This window comes from Heterodontus francisci, chromosome 11 (genome assembly GCF_036365525.1).
Source record: "Heterodontus francisci isolate sHetFra1 chromosome 11, sHetFra1.hap1, whole genome shotgun sequence".
Lineage (NCBI taxonomy): Eukaryota > Metazoa > Chordata > Chondrichthyes > Heterodontiformes > Heterodontidae > Heterodontus > Heterodontus francisci.
The window spans coordinates 25,275,754-25,285,220 of NC_090381.1; the positions used below are offsets into that span (position 1 = coordinate 25,275,754).

Genomic DNA, 9,467 nt, shown 5'->3' on the forward strand with positions numbered 1-9,467 from the left:
CTTTAACACCCCAAGTTAAAGAAGAATCAGCCTTTGTCACACTGGACAGGGTTTTCCAGTGTCAAGTGATGCCACACAGGTTATTGGATACTCGAGAAACTTCTCAGAGACTAGTGAACTCGATAGTGGCCAGTGTTCCTAACTGTGCAGCTCACTTTGCTGAGGTGCTGGTCTATAGGGACACTTGTAAGGAACACATAAAACAACTGGGGGACTATACTTGGAAGGTTGCAATTGGCTGATTGGGAGAACCTTTGTGGAAAAATTTAAAACCCAAAAAGCCAGAATATTCAGATGGTGTTTATGTTACAGCCTTATCACTTAAAGATTATACACATTTTGGGAAAAAGCAATGTTATCGCAGATGCTTTGTCATGAATTTAACTTTGTTGAGTTAGATGAGTAACAATGGTACAATGCAAAATTGTGTTAAATACCAGTAGAGTGAATAAGGGGCATGAGTGCGAAAATATGTTAAAATGTTTTCAACTTCAGTTTTTACATTGTAATGAAATACATTCAAGATGGTGTTTCATTTCACCAAGTGTTAAGGAGTTACAAGGTTTTTTTTGTCTTCAGAACTTAGAATTCTGTGTGTTTTAAAAACCGAGAAAAGGATTTTTGCTCAGTGGAAGACACCTGCAAATAGTTGAAATCTTTGCAATGTTTTGAAAGGAAATTCATAACAACAGCTGAACATTTTGGGTACTTTGAAAGGAAGGTGAACTTGTATAAGAACAGGAAAGCCAGCAATTTCGAGGAAACCACAGGGGTTTGACCTTCCTCAGAGCAGTTTTTTTGAGTAACGGGGGAGATTCTGTGTCTGGACATGTGACCATGTTCAGGAAGGCTTTTTTCACTCGGGCACTTTAAAAAGCCAGTAAATTGGACAAAGAGCAGGCATTTGAAATCTTCACTTTGACCTGCCTGGAGCAAGAGAGGAAGATCCAGAAAAGCATTACCTCTCTCTGTAAAGGAATCCTACATCTCTTGAGAAGAAACCCTGTATTTGAAATGTGGCAAATGCCTGTTGCCTCCTGTCTCTGAAGAATCCCTGCATCCAGTGTGGTTCCTGTTGCCTCCTGCATCTAAGAAATCCTGAAATCTGAAGAATACATTCTACTACTGGACCGTTGCTCACTGAAGCAGACCTGTTGCTACACCCGTAATGGAAGAACCTGTGTGATGTCTACTGCCATTAAATTGCCGTGAACGCCTACCCATCACAGACCCTGTTCAACAGCCTCGCCTGGAGATACTTCGAGTGGTAGCCAAATATTCGACTCTGGGACACCTCATGATACCGAAAACATCCCACCAGAAGGTGGTAAACTCAATCATTTTATTTTTTCTTTTTATTCCTAAGAAACAGCTGTAAACCAAAATGTTTTTCCCCGGTTAACCATTTTGTTTTTATGTATGTGTGTGCATGAGGGTTAAGGAAATAAGGAGTTTTTCATATATATGTAGATTTATCTCATTAGTTGATAAGACCTATTATTTCTTTTCTACTGAATAGTTAATGTTGTTGTTGTTTAAAGAAACCTGATTTGGTGTACTTTATTCTGGGAGACAAATAAAGTGTTTAATTTGGCTATTCTTCAGTAGATAGGAAACTTTTTTTTGATATGCAATGCCCTATGGAGTAGTGGGACTGAATTAACAGTGCATTACTCCCTCCTTGGTCGTAACAAGACGAGACCGCATCATGAGCAGCGAATATAGTATACTAAATTGAAAGAAGTGCAAATAAATCACTGTTTTACCTGGAAGGAATATTTGAGGCCTTGAACCATGAGAAGGGAGGAGGTAAAAGGGAAAGAATATCATCTCCTGTGTTTGCATGGGCAGATGCTGTGGGAAAGGGTGGGGATATTGATGACTTACTGTGTTGTGGGCTTTCTATTTCCCTTCTCGTGTTTGATCAGGTATCTTCCAAAACTCACTTTCACAGCCACATCACCTTCCTCAGCAATGGTCTCTGACTCCAACTTATTCCACGTGGATTCCAACTGAAATTCCACCCTTCATGTTTCGGGTCCACCCATAATTATAGGTTTCTCCAAGACATTCAATGTTCCCAAACCACTGCTCTTACTGCATCCTGAGATCCACACTCAACAGCTACCTGCATATTCTCGACCTCCCTCTTCAGCAGCACCGACACACTCTATATCAAAGCATTACTGGTCCGCATTTTAATTTCATCCTTTGCCTCATCCAACACTTTTCTAAGTGTCAAGGATCGCAAGTTTTAACAGCTCTTGAATACCAATACCCTCTGAATCTTTCTTCCTCTCCACTTTCCTCTGTCACCATCCCATCTTCCAATTTCATCCCTTATCATGTTTTCACTATCTCGCTTGCCTTCCCCTATCTGACCCTCAATGATCAGTCCTCAGCAAAGGCTTCAACTTCATCCTTTTATGCCCCTGCCTCAATGAATTTCAAGTCCAACATGATTCTGAGCTCCCCTTTCATTGCCGTCACCTCCGCACAACTTCTTTGGCCAGGAGTCTTCTGCCCACATTCCCATCATCAGAATTCTCCTTCCACCTGGATCCCTCCATCTGGACACTTACCCTCTCTAGATCTTTTCATTGATAACTGCTGGTGTGAAAGCTGCTCCCTTCACTCATTCTAACCAACGTCCCTCTGCACTTGCAGCACTCCGTTCTCTGAGATCCAACCCGAAGATTGTCATCAAACCTGCTGACAAGGGTGGCACTGTTATCGTTTGACAAACTGACCGCTACCTAGCAGAGGCTGAAGACCAACTCTCTGACACTTCCTCCTACCTCCCACTGGACCATGACCCCACCATCGAACCCCAAGCCATTGTTTCCAAACTGTCGCTAACATCATCTCTGCTGGAGATCTTCCCTCCACAACCTGCAACCTCATAGTGCCCCAACCCTGAACAGTCCAGCTCTACCTCCTTCTGAAGCTCCCACAAACAGGACTGTCCTGGTAGAGGCATTATTTCAACCTGTTCTTGCCCTACAGAATTAATTTCTTCCTATCTCAACGCTACTTCTTCTCTCCTTGTCCAGTCTCTTTCCACCTACATCTGCAACTCTTCTGACGCCCTTTGCCACTATAAGAGTTTCCAGTTTCCTGGCACTAACTGTTTCCTTATCACCATGGACGTCCAATCCCTCTACAACTGTACTCCCCCCCGATAAGGACAGTCTGAGGGCTCTCTACTTTTCCTTTGAATGGAGGCCCAACCCATCTCCATCCACCACAAGCCTCCTCTGCCTGTCTGAACTTGTTGTCACATGGAATAGCTTCTCTTTTAACTCCACACAATCTCTCCAAATAAAGGGTGTTGCTATGGGAACCTAAAGGTCCTAGCTATGCCTGCCTTTTTATGGGATATGTGGAATATTCTTTATTCCAGTCCTCCTCAGGCCCCCTCCCTCACCTCTTTTTCTGGTAAATTGGTGACTGTGTTAGTGCCGCTTCCTGCTTATGCCCCAAACTAGAAAATTTCATCAACTTTGCTTCCATTTTCCACATTTCCTTGTCTTCACAAGATTTATCTCAGATGCTTCCCTTCCTCAACTTTCCTGTCTCCATTTCTGGGTGTAGGCTATCGATCAATATCCACCATAAGCCCATGGACGTCCACAGCTGCCTTGACTGCTCTTCCTCACATCCCACTTCCAGTAAGGACTCTAATTCATTCTCCCAGTTTCTCCATTTCTGCCATCTCTGTTCTGATGATGTCACCTTCCATACTATTGCCTCCAATGTGTCTTTCTTTATTCTCAACCGATGACTCTCCCCCACACCTCCCAACCCCACCGCTCACCAGACTCTGTGGTTGACAGTGCACGTGACCATTCCATTTCCCGCACTTCTTCTCTGACCCCATCCCCTCCCTCCTAGAACCATGACAGGGGTTCCCTTGCCCTCATCTTCTACCCCACAAGCCTCTGCATTCAACAGATTATCCTCTGCCATTTCCACCACTGTCAATGTGATGCCACCACCGAATATCTTCTCCTCCCCTCCCCTTTTAGCATTTCAAAGGGACCGTTCCCTCTGTGACACCCTGGTCCACTCCTCAATCACCTCCTCCTTTTCCCGTGACACCATCATGTGCAAGCACAGGAGATGCAACACCTGCCCTTTTACCTTCCCAGTGCCCAAGGTTTCAAGCACTTTTTCCAGGTAAAACAGTGATTTATTTGTACTTCTTTCAATTTGGTATACTGTAACCACTGCTCATGATGTGGTCCCTACACAGGGGAGACCAAACATAGATTGGATGACTGCTTTGCAGAACACCTTGGTTCAGTTCGCAAGTGTGACCTCGAACTTCTGGTCACCTGTCATTTTAATTCTCCGTCTCACTCCCCCTCTAACCTCTCTGTCGTCAGCCTCCTATACTGTTCCAATGAAGCTCAATGTAAGCTCAACAAATAGCACCTCATCTTTCGATTAGGCACTTTAAAGCTTTCTGGACTCAACAATGAGTTCAACAATTTCAGATCAGAACATTGGGTCTCTTTTTTCAGACAGCAGCTGTTGGTGATGATTCAGCTGTCATATTTACAACTCCTCTAGACATAATTTTTGTTTCTTTTCTTGTTCCATCACCCCATTGTGATCTAATCTCTCTGTCTTCCACCCTATCACAGGCCTTTCCTTTTGTTCTTTTCCTCCTCGCCCCTTTCCCTGCCTCTGTCCTTGCTTAAAACCTGATATATCTCTCACATTTTCCAGTTCTGACAAAAGGTTATCAGCCAGAAACACTGAATGGATTTTGCATTGCCAGTAGTAGTGATGTGTTCAGCCTTCAACATCACTGGATGTCGGAGAGACCCCACAACTTCTGGAGCACGCACCGCACAATAGCATGCTGATCCAAACGTTGCAGCGGGCCAACCAACGCTACTCCCGAGGGTTCATTACTTCAAACACCAAATAAGGAACCAGTATGAATTTGGGCTAATTACCCACCAATTCCAAATTAATTACACTTTCAAATTTTACACCTGTATTTTCAGATGTAAGGGGACTCCTTTCCATTTCTGAATACTTAATGAAGAGGCCGGCAACATTTCAAAACTTGAAAGGAATTATTTATTTTTAACATTTCTTAACATGAAACCTTTTAAAATTCTGATAAATTTTGCTAAAAAATGTGTTTTTATGTTTAATTTTGTAAAATTCATTATGTCTACTGAAAATGTGATTTTCCAAATGCCTTTTTACTGCAGGAACCTTCCTTTTCAATTTTTGTGGTCCAGTGATTGTAAGCCACACCCACAACTGCCTCCCATTTTCGCCCACACTAGCCTGCGCTGCTGGGCCTTCCTGCAACCCACGCTGGGAGGGAATCCTCCCTCAAGTAGGACAGCCGATGTAATGCGTTCTTTATGTTGTCTGATGCAACATAAATGAGGGGCGTGGACTCCAGTTGGTTGAAGATCTCGAAACAGGTTTATTACAGCTAAAATATTATGCAGTGTAGAGCTAACTATTTACAGAACCTTCCTCTAGGTGTTACAGTTGCAGAGTGACTCTGGCATGTAGTCACATGACTATGTCCTGGCACTTAGTTCATTAGCATACTAAGATCATAAAGGGACATCACCCTTAAAGGCAATCAGACAACAGCCGAAATTCCCGCCACCAGGATCACAGTAGGTTTGTGCGAAGATTTATTTGATGTTAGTGGCGAGTGCTGCCTCTGCGCCACTGACTGCAAAATCCAGGCCTTTAACTCTGTTGCTCTCTCCATAGATGCGGCCTGACCTGCTGAGTATTTCCAGCATTTTTCTTTTTTATTTCAGATTTTTGGCAGTATTTTGCTTTTGTTTCAACTCTCAGCCACTGAAGCAGTAATTCCCCACCAGAAATTATTATGAGGAGAGATTGCAAAAACGAGGGTTGTATTCCCTGGAATTTAGAAGATTTAGGAGTGATTTAATCAAAGTTTTTAAGATATTAAGGGGAACTGATAGGTTAGATAGAGAGAAACTATTTCCACTATTGGAAAGTCTAGGACTAGGAGACATAGTCGTGAAGTTGGGAAACACATCTACACGCAAAGCATGGTAAAAGTTTGGAACTCTCTTGCACAACCAACAGTTAATGCTGGGTCAATTGTTAATTTTAAATCTGAGATTGATAGTTTTCCATCAACCAAAGGGATATTACTGACTACTGTTTCCCAAAAGGAGGAGATGTGGGGTCATTGTGACAACATGAAGTCAGGCTACCCGTTTTGGAGTCCTGATGCTGAACCTAACCACCTGAGACTAGCCTAACTCAACCACTTAAGCTAATGCATATTTTTGCTCTGAAATGTGTTACTAATGTACTACTCTTTACTCATCACCTTAAATTGCTTTGAACACTACCACCTTCAGTGACAAACATGCACCCAGGAGTATTGCACACGCAGATTATCAGCTGTGGCTTAGTGGTTTACTTTGACTCAGATGGTACTGAGTTCAAGTCCCACTCCAGAGACTTGAGCACATAATTTAGGCTGACACTGCAATACAACACTGGGGGAATGCTGCACTGTCAGAGAGGTGCCATTTTAAAATGAAACATTAAAACCAAGGTCCTGTCTGCCCCCTCAGGTGGATGTAAAAAATCCCAAAGCACTATTTCAAAGAATGGCAAGGAGGATTTCCCAGGTGTCCTGGCCAATATTTATACCTAAACCACCATCACTTAAAAAAACAGGTTACCTGGTCATTATCACATTGCTGTCACATTAGTGTTTGTGGGAGCTTGCTGTGCCCAATTTGGCAATTGTGTTTCCTACATTATAACAGTGACTACACTTCAAATTGCTATAAATAACTATAAATTGCTTTGGCAGGTCCTCAGGTCATGAAAAGTACTACATAAATACAGGTTTATCTTGCTTTAATTCACTCTGGTGTTACAGACCTCAAGATGCTGTCTTCAGACAAAACCTAAGTTTTAAAGGACAAATTTATCATTATTATTATAAATATATATTTTTGAAGTTCAAATGGAAAAACATTTAGACTATCAACATCACACTTTGCTGAGATCTTGATCGACAAACATAGTAAATGGTACAACAATTTCTTGTGATCACAATCATTCTTCGCTAAAATCCTGGTGACTTGACACAAAAAGTAATAAAACAATGGGGCAAGAATGTTTTACCCAGTCTTCTTTCCCATTGGCTGCAAGCAAGTCTTCATGCACAATAAGCACTCACTGTTGGCATCAAGCATGCATTCTAATGTCAAAGGGCTGAATTTTGATCTCTTGTCGGAGGCGGTGGTATGGTCGGCCGAAGAATCTCCATGGCCCCGTCTGCCACAAAACCTGGCTCCGTACCACTGCCGATTTTATCAGAGGCAGGTAGGTCGGGAAGGTAACCTCACCAGAGTTTTTTAGGGGCAGTGGGGTTTACAGTGACATTGCTGCTACAATGAGTCTGCAAGAGGCTTGTGTGTGAATTGGGGGGAGCTCTGCAAGCAGCTTGTGTGTGAATTGCAGGATCTGTAGGGCTTGTATGTGAATGGGGAAATCTGCAAGGGGCTTGTGTGTGAATGGAGGGAGCTCTGGGGCTTGTGTGTGAATGGGGAATTCTGCAAAGAGCTTGTGTGTGAACTGGGGGAGCTCTGGGGCTTATGTGTGAATGGGGACATCTGCAAGGAGCTTGTGTGTGAATGAGGGGAGCTCTGGGGCTTGTTTGTGAATGGGGAACTCTGTAAGGGCCTTGAATGTGAATGGGGCAATTCTGCAAGGAGCTTGAGTGTGAATGGTGGAACTTTGCAAGCGGTTTGTGTGTGAATGAAGAGAACTCTGCAAGGGGCTTGTGTGTGAATGGGAGGAACTCTGCAAGGGGCTTATGTGTGAATGGGGGGAAGCTCTGAAAGCATATAGGTTCTGTGTGTCAATGGGGCCATTACGGGGTACTCTAAATGATGATGTTATTGGTGTGAAGGCTCCTACTTCTGGAAAAGATGTTCAACAAACAGTACCCGTTACTCTAGAGCCACATCAGACATCTGAAGGAGCCGAAATTAACAAATATTTTTGGCCAGACGGTTCATTTTCTTTCTTTGAATGGAAGCCGAAGGTCACCGGGAAATAAGCATGGGTTTGATTCACCCTGTTTTTCTGGATACCCTTATGTGTTGAGGTGTGTTGAGGCACCTTTGCTGAAGGTGGGATCAAGAGGCAGTAGCAGTTCAGCCAGAGGTTCCTTGATGCGAGCAGCAGCAGCCGGTGTCAATGACGGCTATGGCTGTCCGGAGAGTCCGTCACCGATCTATGCAGGATTCTGAATGACAAACTCCTTCCAATGGGATTTAGTGGTCACCCTATGCCTGTGGCCCTCAAGATTACTGTGGCCCTAAACTTTTATGCATCGGGATCATTTCACAGATCCACTGGGGATATGTGTGGTATCTCCCAGGCAGCAGCCCACTGCTGTATCAAGAAGGTGACCAATACCCTGTTCAAGAGGGCCAGTGACTATGTGCACTACCCTGAGAGTCAGGCTGAGAGGGCCGTCGGATCTGGGGCCATAGCGGGATTTCCACAGGTGCAACGTGTAATTGACTGTATGCTTGTGTCCATCAAGGCTCCCAAGGACCAACCAGCTGCCTTCATCAACAGGAAGGGGTTCCATTCAATCAATGTGCAATCAGTCTGCGACCACCGAAAATGTTTCCTGCTTTCCTGGGAAGCAGCCACGAATCCTACATACATTGATAGTCCCAGGTATAACAGTTTTTCACTCCCACCCCACCCCCCGTCCCCCACCCAGGAGTGGATTCTCAGGGATAAGGACTATCCCTCGAAGACATGGCTTCTGACGCCAGTTAGGAACCCTCTCAATATTGCGAAGGAGAGGTACAATGCTTGCCATGGCTCTACCCATTCAGCCATTGAGCAGGCCATTGGGAGACTGAAGATGAGATTTCGATGCCTCGATAGATCTGGTGGAGCCCTGCAGTATGCCCCAGAGAGAGTTGCATGTATCGTGGTGGCTTGTTGCACTCTACATTATAGTGCACTGCAGAGGGGAGAGGCCTTGCATGAGGAAGACATGCATAAGCATCTAACATCCTCCGACAAAGAGGGCCCAAGGACAGATGTGGCCAAGCAGCAGTGGAAGATCACAACATGCTGATGGAGGCCAGACATGGTGAGCAACGCACAAGGGAAGCAAGGGACAACCTTATAATGAAACGTTTTCAACAACCCTGATATCAACTCAGTATGAATGACTAATATAATCACCATCATGCATGTGGTCTCCCGCCTCCCTACTGTCTATCTCACATGAATGAAGGCCAGCAACTATGGGACATCATTCATGCAATAAAACCTCACCACATTGCCATGATAATGGTGTCAGTAGTCACATTGGCAATGCTGTAAGACTAATGTTGGGATTCTGAGAGTCACAATTAAGACATGTTGGAATGTATTTTTTTTTCTTCGTT

General features: G+C 44.0%; 1 pseudogene; it reads left to right on the top strand.

Moving 5' to 3' along the window:
* Window positions 1-8,338: 8,338 nt before the first annotated feature.
* On the top strand, window positions 8,339-9,151 carry LOC137375007 (putative nuclease HARBI1 pseudogene; annotated as a pseudogene).
* The last annotated feature ends 316 nt before the right edge of the window (window positions 9,152-9,467 follow it).